General features: G+C 31.2%; 1 protein-coding gene across 1 annotated transcript in view; it reads left to right on the forward strand.

The window, feature by feature from the left end:
• Positions 1-1,216: 1,216 nt before the first annotated feature.
• The window catches only part of LOC114329438 (G protein-activated inward rectifier potassium channel 3), a 273,370-nt gene continuing 256,793 nt past the window's right edge, over positions 1,217-17,793 (forward strand). Inside the window, exon 1 of the mRNA XM_028278543.2 lies at positions 1,217-1,475. The gene's annotated coding sequence lies outside the window, so the exon portion shown is untranslated. The remainder of the gene's footprint in view (positions 1,476-17,793) is intronic.

Raw genomic sequence — 17,793 nt, forward strand, 5'->3', positions numbered from 1 at the left:
TCAGAACCTCTTTTTTTGTAACGTGTTCTGTCCACGATATTTTCAGAATTCTTCTATACACCCATAGCTCGACTGATTTTAGTTTTTCATTGATGCAGCATTCAAGTTCCAGCTTCATTTTGAATTACTTGTATACAAATAAATTACATTCAGTGTTCCCAAATTTGTTTACTGCTCTTAGAATTTACCTCAAATTACCAGTGACAGTAGCGCAAAGTGATAAATTAAAAATTATCCAAGGTCAACATTGTCGCAAAGTCGATTGACAAATTTCTCACTAGTAAGTATTAAATATGAAATAAAAATTGAAGTAAGTGATATTATTTCAAGATTTTGCTAATGCAAAAGCACGAAAAGTATCTTTTTTATAATTATATATTGTAGTAAGTGCCTCTGTGCGTCTGTTAATAATTCTTTAATAAATTATTATTTTTTTAAATAATCACAAAGTTGTTCTTTTTTATTCATCTAAAAAATTCCTTCCTAAAAGTACTATTTACTCGTGTACTCACACCTGTCAAATTTCCTCAACCAACTTTCCTTTATACCTCATAGATAGAAAAGTTAATTTTTAATTAAATATTTTGGACAGATTTGGGTAGGTTCGTCTGACGCCGTGAGTACCTATTCATTCCTCACATAATTTAATATTGCACTATTTCCATCTGGATTTTTGTTTACATTATAAGCGTACATAATACCCTCTAATACTCTCTGTACTATTAGTACAGGTACTAGGTACTATAGGTACTTATTCAACTTTTCCATTTTGACTGCGCGTCGACCAAGGGGCGCCAGTGCATCGACTGCACACGGGCGCTACATTGGCTAGAGCCGCCACTGGACTTTGCATACCTATATTATTAATATATAGGATCTTATAATTCGATTCCAGCAATAATATTGCTGGTAAATAACTTTTCCATGAATTTTGTTAATTAGCCCAAAGTAATAATAGATAATACCTGTAAGTACCGCATTACAATTTGATTTACGTGTATTGTAATTTTATTATAGGTATTCCATAAGTTGTTTATTTTATTGGTATTTTAAAAGTTTTCTCTGTATATTACATGGCAAATTAAAAACGGAAAAGGAGTTGATGAGATGCGACCACCTGCCCGTCGCGCCGGATCTGTACGCGGTCTCCCCTGTTTGAAATTACATACTCTGTTACTCATATTCACCACTTCTGGGTACCCGAACCCGCTCGCGAAAATATAATCGCGATCCCCAACGCTAACCGCTACACTGTCGCGGTCCGATCGCAACAGAACGGACGAACACAAGGGTACTGTGTTGCTGGTACTTTACGCAGTGCAGTGCTGTGCGATTTTTCCTCTATTCCATCATGTCGTGTTCAGTTTTATTGGAAATGACTTCTAATTTCTTTCAGGAACACATATTGTTATAACGGTGGTGGGTGTTGTGTAGTTCTTTTTTAGTTTATTTTTGGATGCGAATCTTTTATCTAGGTAAGTGTATTGAGGTTATGTCAGTCGGCGAATTCGATAGTTTATTTTAAGATATCGTGACAGGAAGCTTGAATTGTTTTCTATTATTATCTAAGACCAAGGACAATTTCTAGCAAATCGCAAGTTTTCCTTGAAATCTGTTTTAATGAAACGTACCATTAATTCAATGCCTAATGCCTTGCAACTACTACGAAGACCGGGAAACTAATTGAATTTGAAAACATATCAAAACTCAAAGTATTAACGAATCTGTAAAATATAAATTTATTTAACGGATGTGGCAGGAATAAGAGAAGAGAAGTAGAAATAATTTAGAAAAAATGTTGCTCCTACGAGCTTTTCAGTCTAGGGCAAAGGGTTTCGTAATTCGTAACCGATTGGGGTCCATTAGACTTTACAACTGATTTGTATGTATTTTGACCCTCTGAATCCAAATCTTCAACATCATAATCCGAAGCTTTGGGCACGAATTTGTTAATAACAATTTAATTGCTTAAATGCTTACCTATAATAAATAAACTAATAAAGATATATCCTATTTCCAAATCATGTTTTGTTTCTAAAAAAAAAAAACAAACAAACTTTGAATAATTAAAATCGGTCCATTAGAAGCCGAGATATTGCAAAATTATTAAAAATTAACAAATTAGCGACCATATCAGACATTCTTGCTTATATCTTTGCTTTTGCTGAGCGGAAAAAGATTTAAAGCACCTCATTTTAAAGCTATGATTATAAGCTTTTAAATGAATTTTGAAAAATTAAATTTTATCAATTTTTGACGAAGTTAATATAAGTTTAAAATATACAATTTTGGGGTAAAAATACAATTGAATTTGTTTATAACGATTTTTCGGTGCTAAGAGATCAAAACATTAGTACAATGTTAATGAGTACTATAGGGAAATGGCAATAGAAAACGAATAATTTGAGCTTTACTAAACTCAGTTTGATGTAGTTTTCGCTAAAATACAGTAATTTAAAATTGATCCAGCTGATGTACTAAAGCAAAGATATAAGTAAAAAATATCTGATATAATTTGTTATTTTTTAATAATAAATTTGCAATATCTCTGCTTATAATGGTTCTATATTAATTTTTCAAAGTTTGTTTGGTTTATTTTTTATAAAGAAAAAACGATTTGATAAAAGGGTATATTATCTTTTTTAGTTTATTAGCCATAAGCATTGAAACAATTATTAAATTGTTAATGTGTTCAGAAATTTGGATTATCATGTTAAAGATTCGGATCCTGCGGGTAAAATCTCATATTATTCTAGCTATTACCTTGTGCCATCTTATGTAATTTACTATTTTAGTTGGGGATGATTAAAATAGTATTTTGATAACGATTTCCGAAGTGAAAATCCAAACGTCAAATTAACTTAATTTTCAACTAAAATTGTGGCCTATTCCCAAATAAAATAGTAAATTGAATAAAATCTCATGGGCCTCAGTCGGTCTCGAAACCCCTTTTCACTTAACCTATACGTACCTAATTAACATTAACGAACCTAGAAAATACAGAAAAATTTATATGTATAATGAGACCGACAAGAAAGAGACAGAATCGAAGCAAAAATAATTTCGAAAAAAAATCGCAGTTTCAAGTTTTTTAAAATCAGTCACATAGAGCATTTTTTATAACGCCGCGCTATAGAACTAATTATTTCTTAAAAGAAAAACAAACGAAAACCAAATCTTCCACTAATAGTATTTGAAAATTAACTAATAATACTCTTTCAGATATCCTAATATAAAATCAAAAAGTAACATTACAATGACAAGACAAGGATATATATATATATATATATATATATATATATATATATATATATATATATATATATATATTATAAATCTCTATAGCAGATCTATTCATGTTATGAATTGAATATGCGCCTTTTATGTCCCATTCTTCTCGATTTATCATTTTCTCTAAAATCTCAATTTCTAGTTTAGAGCATCTATCACGGTGACTGTTGTTTTGCTTTTGTGTCTTATTGATTATTCTTTTGTCTAGCAATAATGTCGTCAGTATTTGTGTTTCCAAGGTTCTTTGAGTTATCTTTAGTCTATTTAAATTGTTAATGATCCATGTCTGGGCCCGTATATCAGAAAAAATAGGTACGAGATATGCAGTAAATACTTACTTTCTTTCTTAACTACAAATAAAGTTTTTGGTTTTTGGTAGTGTTTAAAGGATTTCCAAATACTGCCTGATTCCATTCTTTTTCTTCTGTTGGTTTCTCTCTTATGATTATTTTTATGTGCACTGATAACTTAGACCTAAGTAAATATGTTCTTAGACAGCCCTATACTTGTTCCAACTATGTTAATTTTTGAGACGCCTTCTCCATTAGCGTTATTTTTTGTTTTGTTGTGGTGCATTTTAGTTCTTCTCATAGTACTGCTGTTTCTAGATCTGAATAGTTTGTATCTTGCTAAAAAATAGTTTTTAATTAAAAAAGTATTTCTACGCGCCGCGGCGCCGTGTGCCTGTATCGCCTCAACTGATGTACACACTTAAGCGAGATCTACACTCTCGCGAAGTTCCTTGACGAAGTACTAGGAAAAGTTATCCGAAGTGAATCTCTACACATTTGCTCAACTTTGTGGAACACATTCGCGCAGGGAGAAACTAACTTCGATTCCTTTGACTCGGTCGCAAAAACCAAGAGAAAATGGAAGTAGCCCGAGGCTAAGCGAAGTCGTATGAAGTACCTCTCTACCCTCTCGTGCTCGCTGAACTTCGATTAACTTCCCGAGTAGTATAGTGGACGCTTTTTCACAGTGCAATGTACAACTGCATATTCGAAATATTTGGGTCCATGTTTTCTGAGAGACAGAAACCACTTAACCTTAGATCGTCAAAATAACATTAAATAAAAAGTAATAAGAAATGGTGCGTATATGGGAACGAAAAGTACTAAGGAAAATATTTGGAGGAAAAATGGAGAAAGGAATTTGAATCAGAAGGAGAAATGAAGTTCCGAGAGAGTTATATGGGGAGCCCAGTATACTAGGGTTAATAAGAACTCAACTATTTAAGATAGCTAGGAAACATGCAGAGGATGCCAGAGGGTAGACTACCAAAAATGCTTGTAGAACAAGGGAGAAAATGGATGTAGAAGATGATCTAAAACGACTCAAATTAGAGGATAAAAGCAATAGACAAGAACGGGCCTACTAGACTCGACGACGTGCTAATAATAATTATTATTAACATAATGGTGGCTGTGTTTCGATATCGGTGATATTTTTTAGAACGTAGAAGTCTATGTTTTACCGTTAGTCTGGGCTGATTATCGGAGAATAGGCCATTTTTGGGAAAGTTATTTACCAGCAATTTTATTGCTGAAATCGAAGCTTATGATTATATATATTAATAATATAGGTATGCAAAGTCCACAGATAGTGTGCTACTTTTTTTATTAACAAAATGGCGCCCCCAAATCGTGTTTTTTTCAATTTTTGCTCCATAACTCCGAACATTTTAACTTTACACCAAAAACACCCTAATAAAAATTCACCCAAATTAAATTCTGCATAAAGACATGTTTTTTCTGATCTGCTCCGATGAAAATTTTCCTTGGAAAATGCGGGTTTTCCCAACAAAATCTTTAAATTTCAAATAAAGTTTTAGATAAGTAATTATCTACCAAGAATGAAATAACTCGGTGACATAAAAGCTTTCTTGGTTTAGATTATAGTTCTAGAAGCCGGTGAAAATTAAACGAATATTTTAGCAACAATTCAATTGTTAATTAATAATTTACGGTAGCAATAATTACCAAACTAATTATGATACACTGATCAAGCTTTGAAATATTATAAAGATGAGATGCCTATTTAACATTTTGTCAACAAAATATAAATTTTTAATTTTTTGAATAATCTTTAAATGCTTAAAAAATAGTTATAAACAAATTAACGTTTCTCAGAAAGTTTTTATTATATTCAAATTTTAAAATAACTAAAATGCGTATTTCAAAGATCTTGAAAATGAATGCTTTAAAACTTTTCTCCAACTATTTGCAAAAAAGTTATGAAACGGCAAAATAAACATACGATTACTACGTTGTTTATAATTTTTTTTAATTCTTTTAAAGCTTAAACGTGAGTTTTAAGTTGAAGCTAATTACTTACAAAATATATCGATAATTAGTTTAATGGTTATATTTTAAATAAAGATTATAAATATATTTTTTTGTAATTTACACCCGCGAAAGTAGACTAATACAGTACCGTAGCTATGTACTATGTATTATACCCGTCCACATACACAACTCGCGCGAGTTTAAAGCGCGTGATACACACGCAAACTTTAAGTACGCGGGTTTAAAGATCGCGGACTTACTCGGCTCGCCGTCGGTGATACACGGCAGACTTAAAGTACGTGGTTTTAAAGATCGCGGTCGCCGTCGGTGGTTTGTGCTATTTAGGAATTTTATCGTATTATATACTTCGTATCGTATCCTATCGTGTTATATATTTTTAATACTAATAAAAAAAGACGAAATCAAAAAGTGTGGGTAACAAACAAAATATCGTAGATAGGAGGGTAATATTTTCATCAGGAGGATAAAACAGCCTATAAATAATTAGGTTTACTCAAAAACAAATAATCAAAAATAATTAAGTATAGCTTAAAATAGTGTTTTACGGTTTTCTCAAAACTTATAAAATGTAACTTGTCTCCTTTCAACAATAAACGATTGAATTATTTCTAGGCAATTTGCTTAATTAGTGAAAATATAAGTGTAACTTTAAACGCAATAACATGATGGCTCGAAGCTCGCGGCTCGTGGTAGTGATACACGTACGGGTTACGAGTAAGATTTCAAACTTGTTGAATCGACGGCGAACTTACTCGACGGACTTAAAGTACGCGTACTTGCTGTGATACACGCGCGAAAAAGGTCGTCGAGCCATAAGGTCGCGTACTTACTCGCGTGTGTATCACCCCTTTAAGCGTGTCAGTCGCTTCGAGTAAACATCTCCGGCTCTGTATCAAGCCTAGTTTCGCGCTAAAAATTACAAAAAAAAACATTTTTAATCTTTTATTAAAATATAACCATTGAACTGATGTTTGATATTTTTTGAGAGTAATTAGTTTGTACCATAAACTCACTTTTAAGCTTTGAAACAATTAAAACAAATTATAAACAACCGAGTAATCGTATGTTTATTTTTCTGTTTCATAACTTTTTTGCAAATGGTTGTAAAAATTTTTTAAAGCATTCATTTTCAAAACCTTTGGAATACGTATTTTAAGTTTTTTTAAAATTATAATATAATAAACAATTTCTGAGAAGTGTTAATTTGTTTATAACTATTTTTTTTAACATTTAAAGATTATGCAAAAAAATGAAAAATTTATATTTTGTCGATAAAATATTAATAATCGTCGATAATGTCGATAATAAATAAAAATAGGCATCTTCTTCTTCTTCTTGTGCCACTCCTATCGGAGATTGGAAATCATCAAGGCTACCCTGACTTTGTTTACAGCTGACCTAAAAAGTTCATTAGTGGTGCAGCCAAACCACTCTCTCAAATTCCGCATCCACGACATTCTTCTACGGATAGGATTAAATAGGCATCACATCTTTATAATCTTTCTAAGTTTGATCAATGTCTCATGATTATTTTGGTTGTTATTGCGACTGTAAATTGTTAATTAACAATTGAATTGTTGCTAAAATAATCGTTTAATTTTCACCGGCTTCTGTAGTTATAATCTATACCAAGAAAGCTTTTATTTCACTAAGTTATTTAATTATTGATAAATAATTACTTGCCAAAAAAATTTATTTGAAATTTCGAGATTTTGTTGAGAAAACCCACATTTTTCGAGGAAAATTTTCGTCGAAGCAAATCGGGAAAAACATGCCTCTATGTAGAATTAAATTGGGATGAATTTTTATTTGAGTGTTTTTGGTGTAAAGTTAAAATCTTCGGAGTTATAGACAAATAATTAAAAAAAAAACACGATTTGGGGGCGCCATTTTGTTAATAAAAAAAGTAGCACACTATCTGCGGACTTTGCATACTTATATTATTATTATGTAGGATTATAATATTTGATTCCTTATGATAAATAACCTTTCTTTGTACTTTACTAATTAGACCAGCGGATTATAACTATTTTTTTTTTAAATTTAAAGATATGCAAAAAAACGAAAAATTTATATTTTGTCCATAAAATATTAAATAAGCATCTCATCTTTATAATCTTTATATGTTTGATCAATGTATCATGATTATTTTGGTTATTATTGCGATCGTAAATTGTTAATTAACAATTGAATTGTTGCTAAAATATTCGTTTAATTTTCACCGGCTTCTGGAATTACAATCTATACCAAGAAAGCTTTGATGTCACTAAGTTATTTAATTATTGATTAATAATTACTTACCTAAAACTTTATTTGAAAATTAGAGATTTTGCTGGAAAAACCCGCATTTTCCGAGGAAAATTTTCATCAGAGCAAATCGGGAAAAACATATCTCTATGCAGAATTTAATTACGGTGAATTTTTATTTGGGTGTTTTTGTTGTAAAGTTAAAATCTTCGGAGTTATAGAGCAATAATTGAAAAAAATACGATTTGTCGGCGCCATTTTGTTTATAAAAAAAGTAGCACACTATCTGCGGACTTTGCATACCTATATTATTAATATAAAGGATCTTATAATTCGATTCCAGCAATAAAATTGCTGGTAAATAACTGTTCCATGAATTTTGCTAATTAGCCCAGAGTACGTATTTATACTTATTATCTATTTATTAATATATAAAGTTGATAATAATTTGACGTTCCGTCAAAGTAAAATAATGTACATAGTATATTCATTAATAAAAAGGAATTTAACTTTTCCTATAGGTATCTATTGTCAATGCAAATAATATGTAGTTCTAATCGCTTAAACTAAGCCACTTCCGATGCCTTATCAGCTATGTCGAAGGTATTAGTAAAACTTAATAATAAATACATCATATTATCGAAAAAGTAGGTCTGATATGTGGCAGTCTCGTAAATGTTTATTTATTTAAAATATGACGTCTCAAGACTCAATTTACACAATTTCTTACTTTGTAAGTGATGTTTTGCGATGTGATGATGAATGTTTTAAGTGTGCATTAAAAACAAACTTATATTATCCGTATCCTTTTTCAAAATGTTTTTATGTTTTTCAAATTTTTTATAGGCTTACATTGTAATTGTATAACTTAAAAGGAATCAATGAACAAGAATTCAGTATACATACATATCAAATACCTAGGCTTGACTAAACTATTTGCCATGCTTGCTTGATACTTGAATATTTCGTTATATACTTTCTTAGTTTTCTATGGAAACAATAGTTCACATTCTAGAAGATGTTTGGCAGTGGCGTAGCTAGCCCCACAGGGGCCCCATATCAAAGGTTGTCGTGGGCCCTCTTGTCTTTCACCACTGATTTGGCATAGTGCTAAAAAATGTTTAACAAAAGAAGCAAAAGCGCTTGTATAAAATACACTGCCAGATATAAGTTAGGGATATAGAGAATTATGCTCATTTTCAAAGTTGATTTTTTGAAGTTTCAAATCTGGAGTCTTTTAATTATTTTTTTTAAATACCTCTTAGTACACTTCAATTTAAAAAAACGAAAACTGGTACGTCTATTTATCTTCCAGAGACAAATCGATTTCATAAATTCCGAATTTCTAGTACCGGTCATAATAAGATGTGTCCCCTTTGGGTAGGGCAACGGTTAATTTATCGCATAACTTTTTGTCTTTAATTTTTAGGCATTTTTGACACTGGATTATTAAATTGTGACGTATTCTAGTACTAAAAGTAACTCTTATTTTAAGACGGTGGGACGGATACACCGTTTTGTAGAAAAATCGATTTGAAAATTTCATTTTTTGAATTTGAACAAAATTTGAAAAAATTTTAAAAAAACGTATGTTTTACCGACTTAAACAAGAGTAACTTTTAGTACTAGAATGCCTTATAATTTAATAATCTAGTGTCAAAAATGCTTCAAACTTAGAGACACAAAAAATAATGCGATAAAATAACCGTTGACCTACCCAAAACGTACGCATATGACCGGTACTAGAAAATCGCAGTTGATTAAATCGATTCATCTCTGGAATAAACGTACCAGTTTTGGTTTTTTTTATAGTGTTTTTTTGAAAATTTTTCTCAAATCAAAAAATACAAAATTTTCAAATCGATTTTTCTAGAAAACTGTGCATCCTATCGACTTAAAGCAAGAGTATGTTTTATTACTAGAATACCTCACAATTTAATAATCCAGTGTCAAAAGGCTTAAAAGTTAAATACAAAAAAAGTTATACGATAAAATAACCGTTGCCCCACCCAAAACGGACTTCTATGACCGGTACTAGAAATTCGCTATTTATGGAATCGATTTATCTCTGGAAGATAAATAGGCGTACCAGTTTTCGTTTTTCTAAATAGAAGCGTTCTGAAGGCATTTAAAAAAATTAATTACAAGACGTCTTCTTCCAAGAGCTGTAGCTCCTTTAGGAAGCATTTTCGGAATATTTAATTTGGATTAAACCTTAATATTTGGAGCCCAGGTATCTACAGTTAAAATATTTCCAATTAATAATGAAACACCCTGTATGTTGCAAAATTTAAATAAATTGCAAATTGCATAATACAACCTCAGAAGCTAATAAGTTCTGCGTATAACACCCAAGATAAAAATAATAAACTTAATAAATAGACTCTAACAAACAAGTCGAAAAATAGATTTGAATTGTTGAGACTCACTGTTTGAAAACAGATTTAGTTTTTTCAAGCTAAGGATGAATCGACATTCAAAATAAGCGTAAACAAAGAAGCTCTGTTCTTTAAAGGCGAGCGACCGGCAATAAGATATTTCTAAACACAATAATTTACAGATAAAGAACAGATTACACGAAAATATACGCAAACAATACACAGTGTTTCAAATATTCGAATGTAAAGCGATTACACATATTGCAATTTGGCATTATACATTATACAATGTCTCACACAGAGCCAATGGTGAATAGACAATAAAAAGTAGCTTTGAAAACAAAAAAGCTCTGTTGTTATGGAACGGCAGCGGCGGAAAATAGATAGGTACCTGTATACTCATAGTTTATATAGATCCATTACATGAAAGTGTCGATATCGATATCCAAACAATATACACTGTTTCAAAGCGTTTTAATAGTGATATAATTGTAGAATGTTTTGTTCATTTTTTTTTAAATGGAGTTTTGTTTCGACATGCCGCGTTGGGGCCCCTGAATGTTGGGGGCCCCGTATAATTGATACGGCGATAGCTACGCCTCTGATGTTTGGAGTTGTAGCCAAACTACAGATTCTACCTGTAGTTCCCAAAATCTTTCCATAGATCGTATTTTTCAGAAATTGAAGTTTATCCGCTACCATGTCCAAGATATTGGACTTAAATTTTGATTCCCTTTCTCTTTTCATCTTTTCAAATACATCTAATTTGATATTTTATCCTTCCAGATACGTTTAGTATCTTTTTATAACTTTCATATATCATTTATGGTCTCTAGCTCTACAGAAGCCAGTTCAATTCATCTCTAGAGTCTGTGTAAACTTCTAGTTTATTTATTTTGTAAATTATCGATAGCAGTAAATATAGCAAGAGTTAACCAGACACCGAACAGAATGGCAACGAATCTCATAATGGATCTGGATCTCATAATGATTCTGACTATACAGTGAGCACGTAAAGGTTGGAATAAATTCATTTTCTCGAGAATGGACGATTTTGGAAAAAAATCCCGAAACAGGTCAATTTTTATTTTTAAATTGCGACTTTTTGGCATATATATCATACTCGTGACGTCACCCATCTGGGCGTGATGGCGTCATCTACGATTTTTTTAAATGAGAATAGGGGTCTTGTGATAGCTCATTTGAAAGGTAATTCAATTCTCTATTCAGTAATGTAAACATTAACATAATTGTTTATACAGGGTGCACAAAAAAAATTTTTTTGGATTAAATTTATTGACATAAAAAAGAGAATGTGTGTAATTTATTTAATTCAAAATACATTTTACTCCTATCAAAAAACAGGAAATAATGTTTATTTGACAAATAAATATTGTCTTTTGCTTAAATTCAGTATTAAAGCAGCCACCCACCTTCCTCTTGACAGTTTGAACATTTAATTTAAGCGAAAAGCAATGATTATTTTTCAAATAAACATTTTTTTCTGTTTTCTGAGAGCAGTAAAATGTATTTGAATTAAATAAATTACTTGTATTCTTCTTTTTATGTCAGTAAATTTATTCTAAAAAAATTTTTTTTTGGACACCCTGTATAAATAATTATGTTAATGGTTATATTACTGAATAGAGAATTGAATTACCTTTTAAGTGAGCTATCACACGACCCCTATTCCTATTTAAAAAAATCATCGATGACGTCATCACGCCCAGATGGGTGACGTCACTAGTATGATATATATGCTAAAAAGTCGCAATTTAAAAATAAAAATTGACCTGTTTCGGGATTTTTTTCCAAAATCGTCCATTCTCAAGAAAATGAATTTATTCCAACCTTTACGTGCTCACTGTATAGACACATAATATCCAAATACAGATATGCAAATGCACAAGTATAATATTATGGTCAATCATCAAATTACCAGATGCTGCACCACAACTATGATATGAGAGAAAATTGTTGCCTAAGCGTTGCCCCTAAGGTCTGACGAACTGGGGGAAGAGGGGGAGAGAATACAGTCTTAAGACGGTATGGGTGCACTGCCGATCTTGGTCTTGACAACATTTCTTTCCAGTTCATGTGAAAGAAATGGACACGGAGAAAAATTTCCAGAAGAGGATGACAGAAATAAGTGTCACCCTGAGTCTACAAACAGAAATATAAAGGCAATGAAAAGAGCGGTGACCCCTTAACCCTGGAATGCTACACTTGTACCCCAAACGTGTTTAAAAGTTACACCAATCTGCAGGAGTGGGCGCTGCGGTCATGAGAACCTCGGTAGTTTCAGCTTTCATGACGGCAGTTTAGATGTGATATTGATAACGCACTGTGCATTTTTAGTTCTTGACATATTTGAGGTCCGGGGTATACGTGTACCCCAGTGTATCAGAATAATATATTTTTTGTTCTGACATGTAAGTTCAATTTTTTGCTAAACTATTCAAATTATAATCATTATAATCTTGTTCATCATGTTAACATTCGGATAACCAAGGGGGGTAAATTTGTACCCCAGCGTATGTTTATAGAAAGACGCGTCGTTGTGCATTATGCCTTTTTTACAATCTGCTCAACATTGTGGGATATAACTCGATGATCCTTTTACGTGGTTCTAATGCGCCAGAAAAGGAAATTCTTGTCAACAGAAGAGCTTACCTAAAAAAACTGGCACTTGATTTAGTGAAACCTCAAATGGAAAGTCGTTTGGAATGTTCGACTTTGAGGCGTGAACTTCGTGAAACTATTTGCAATGTACTAAAAATATCTAATCCAGTAGAAGTACCAACAAGACCGGTTGCTACCACAGGCAGATGCACATTTTGTCCCAGAAGCGAAGATCGGAAATCCAGAGTTAGCTGTTCCCTATGCAAAAAATTCATTTGTTTGCAGCATCAAAAAAATGGCTAACTTGTGGATAATAATACAGGGTGTCTGCGTAACTTGGAACCATATGGGAAACTTTTTTAATATCAATTTTACGAAAAAAAGTAATTCTTTATAAAGTGCTCTGCATAGTCTAAAACCTAAGATGCAATCATCAGATATCAAATTTTGTCAAAAGTATGCGAGGTATGTCAAAAAATATGAATTTCGCTCAAGAGCAAACTACCTTTTTATTTCAAAATATCAAAAAATTTTATTATGAAAAGTTATTTGTAATTAAAAACCATATTCAAATATGCAATAACAGCCTTCTACTTGAAAAAAAAATTCTGAAATTTTCCTAAATTACCGATTCCGAACATCATTTTTATTTATTAGACATGTAATAACTCTTTTATTAATAATTTTAGGAAATAAAGTTATTCTTCATAAAAATCTGTGCATGGTCTAAACCTCAAGATTCAATCATCAGTTATTCCAACTTTGTTAATTTTATACGAGGTGTGTCAAATAATATGAATTTAGAAAGAATTCTTTCTAAATTCTTTCTAAATTCATATTATTTGACACACCTCGTATAAAATTAACAAACTTGGATAACTGATGGTTGCATCTTGAGGTTTAGGCCATGCACAGATTTTTATGAAGAATAACTTTTTTTCCTAAAATTATTAATACAAGAGTTATTACATGTCTAATAAATAAAAATGATGTTCCGAATCGGCAATTTAGGAAAATTTCAGAAATTTTATTTTTCAAGTAGAAGGCTGTTATTGCATATTTGAATATGGTTTTTAATTACAAATAACTTTTCATAATAAAATTTTGTGATATTTTGAAATATAAAGGTAGTTTGCTCTTGAGCGAAATTCATATTTTTGACATACCTCGTATACTGTTGACAAAATTTGATATCTTATGATTGCATCTTAGGTTTTAGACTATGCAGAGCACTTTATAAAGAATGACTTTTTTTTTCGTAAAATTGATATTAAAAAAGTTTCCCATATGGTTCCAAGTTACGCAGACACCCTGTATAATAAAATATTTTTGTATACAAAATAGACTCAACAACATACAAAAATTAACATGTAATGGTAACGATTGTTTTTGTCATACGTTCTTAAATATACATACATATATAAATATTTTTAGGTCGATTTTATTTGGGGTACCACTGTACCCCTGTGTACAGATTGAGTTTAGAAAATAAGTGTAGCAATCCAGGGTTAATGACAATGACCCTAATCAGGGCACTGTGGGCGAACCTTTAGTACAGTACTGCTTCGGTAGAAACTAGCATTGCTATGAGGAGATTCGATTTAGCCTTGAAACATGTGCCGAATGTGTACCAAATAAAAGATCTATCGGTTGTTGGAAGAGAGTCCATATTCTCCAATCTTCACTGCGCCATAATATTTGATTAATTATTATTTGTAGATTTTCTAAATTATCGACTATTAATAAGATGTCATCAGCATAGAGAAACTGTACGTTATATCTCAAATTTTCGTCTCAGCGCTATAAACCCTTGTAACCGTATGACCTTTGACACAACTTTTTCGTGAATTGTTCAATCTAGTGTAAATGATAAAAAAACAACTCGAGACGTCTAGGAGCTTTTTTATGAATCTTACAAGGCCAGGGTCTAATAACCACAACAAAAGAAAAATGGCAGGCAACAAGAGATTTATTAACAAAGAAGGCAATACGATTATATCAATAGGACTTTTCAACGCTTCTCATATGTTTCGAGCTTTTGTCACATGTCGTATAATCCGTGTATAATATTAATACACGACATATGACAGAAGCTCAAAAAACTAAATAATATAGGGTCGAAGTTGAACGTAGAACCAATTTGGACGGAACTAATTTGGAAAAAAAAAATTATTATGGATAGCAAAGGAGTATGCAAAGGAGTAACATAAACAAGTTCAATAATCAAAGAATTTGGTGGAAAATAGATATAAAAGCGAAAGCAAAAGTAAAGAAACAAAAATGGGAAATATATAATCCAAAACAAATGAGAACTAGCTTACTACAGCTATAAAATACAAACAGAAAAGTTAAATAATTGATAAGAACAGAAACTCAACAATCATGGAAAATCTTCGAGAAAAAATGGAACAAGATAGCAAATAACTTGTTTCCTAAATCTCTTCTAATAAATACCCACTCTTCTAATAAAAAAAGCAACACAATTAGAAAAATATTAAATCTAAACGTGGCGAAATACCAAATGAAAACTAAATTGTTATACATATATTGTAGATAGATGGAAAATACTTTAGAGGAGGAGCTATTACCACCTGAATTATCTAACAAATTTTAACAAAGGAAGAAATAAAAAATGTATAATATCAAAACAGCGAAAAGCATATTGTCACGAAGACCTTACACCAAAATGCTAAATTGCATATCAGAATAATTTATCCAAATGTAATTTAGCATCGTGGTGTAATGCCTTCGTGGTCATCCGGAAAAGCCACAAGGTAATATCAGTAGCGTATCTATTCATATTTATTAAGGAATATTAAAAAAAAAGTAGATCGAGGATGTTTATAATTTAATTGGAAAAATCACAATCTCAGTTTATGTAGAAAGCGAAAGAACATCCTAGATAATATGTTTACTATTACCGTTGATTAAATACACGAATCTATGTTGGAAAAGTGTGAAATAAAGACAAATAAATAACAAATTAGGCGATGCTGAAAAAAGTTTGGATAAAAATACAGCAGTTACAACAATTACAACATTAACACTATATATGACACTATAAAACAAACTAACGTTTTCAGATAATTGTAGATGAGTTATCAAGAAGAATTTAGAATGATGCAGAGTTTGGGGGGCATTTTTGTGATTTTTTTAAAACTATTGTGAAACTATTTTATTTATAAATTAAATGGGTTTTTAAGTACAATTCACAGAATGCTCAAAAATATTTTCAAGGAAAAATATTGAAAAATAAGCCAACGTTGACAAATTTTTACAGACATCTCAAGAAAAAAGTGGATTTTGTAGTGGACATTAATTTATTTTTAACGATTTTTGCGTTTTTAGTATCACTCGGCCAAAAGTTAAAAAAACGAAATACTTTGTATTTTGTACAAACAAAAGGGTGAAAATCAACATAATATATTTTTGTCAAATAAAAACTAAGCATAAAAACAAACATGTCTCGACAGCGTTACCTCAAGAAAATCTGTGCAAAATTTCAGGTTGATTGGTCAAGTAGTTTTTGAGCCACAATGTCCACCGCCTTTGAAAAATCAGTTTTGAGAAAAATAGGTTTAAAGTTTTGACAAATTCGTCTTCTTGTTTGTCTATCAAATCATAAAGTAATTCACACCTGAATATATTTTTGAATCGCGGCAAAGCGAGTCGAAAGTAGGAATATTCAAGTTGGTGTATCTTAGGTAATGTTACTCCCATCAATCTGAAATTTTTAGACAGTATCTATTTTTGAAGTTATGCACTTTCATTTTAAATAATAAAAAAATTAAAAATTTCAAACCATACTCCCCTTAGAGAGAAAAGAAAATGCAAATGGTTTGTTTTAAGTTGCTCAGAAAAAATGATATCGAAGAAAGCAACCGTTGAATGTGTGTATGCTAATACGTATTCGGTTTTTTAGTTTTCGTTTTCCTGTAGAGATTGACTGAATCATTGATTTTCTGTTTAGATTTTCACTGCAGTGACTCTTAATTTGGTCCCAATTTTATATATTTTTCTGATTTTTCTAACATAATTGCTTCGCAACAGCATGATACACATCGCCAGTGTAAGCTCATAACTTTTGCTTATCTCTCTGGTTTTTGTTTCCCTTTAAAGTTGCAGTTTGGCTAATATTGCTTTCCTTAATACCTATTTCAGAATCCTATTAAAAAGAATAGCAGACTGGGGTGCTCTTGTTTAACTCTAAAGGCAGTTACCATCAGATTACAAAAACATGTATTTACATTATATCATTTTACGATTGTATATGATTAAAATTTTAATTTTTTTCTATGCGACATGCTGGAGAACCTTCAAAATAAAGTGTTTGAACTTCGTCACAGTTTTACTCTTATTCGAGAAAAGCTATTATTAGCGACAGTTGTGAGTGATCCACAAAAATATCAAAATGGCGAACATCTTGTCCGCGATACTTAATTTTCTACGTTCATAAAAACTGGATACCAGATTTGTATTTGTATCTATCTATGTAAGTAGAAAAAAATCTTAAATTTTTATACATAACACATCTGAACTTCCTTATTATGAATCATTTGGAATTTATTATCTGAATTTGAAACATATCAATTTTTGTGGGTAACTGTAACACTTCCTCTGTACTTATGTCCTTAAATTGACTATTGGTGGTGCTTTCTAAGATGTTAAACAAATGTTAGCTTTTGCGATATTTCCCATTAGACGAGCTCTAAGTTGCCCATATACTTTGTTCGAGACATTGCACCACAGTGGGGTTATACATTAAGGCACATAGGATATTAAAAAATCCATAGTGCATCAGCTTCAAATCTAAGTCGTATTTCTGTAGTGTTTTGGCAAAAGTTGATAAAATATGTGCATCTAGCTTAATTTTTCATTAGAGCATTTTGCAAGTTTGGAAAGCCCTCTAAATTTTTGGAATTTTCAAAACGAGTTGCCAATGTGATTTT

Source organism: Diabrotica virgifera, chromosome 1 (genome assembly GCF_917563875.1).
Source record: "Diabrotica virgifera virgifera chromosome 1, PGI_DIABVI_V3a".
Lineage (NCBI taxonomy): Eukaryota > Metazoa > Arthropoda > Insecta > Coleoptera > Chrysomelidae > Diabrotica > Diabrotica virgifera.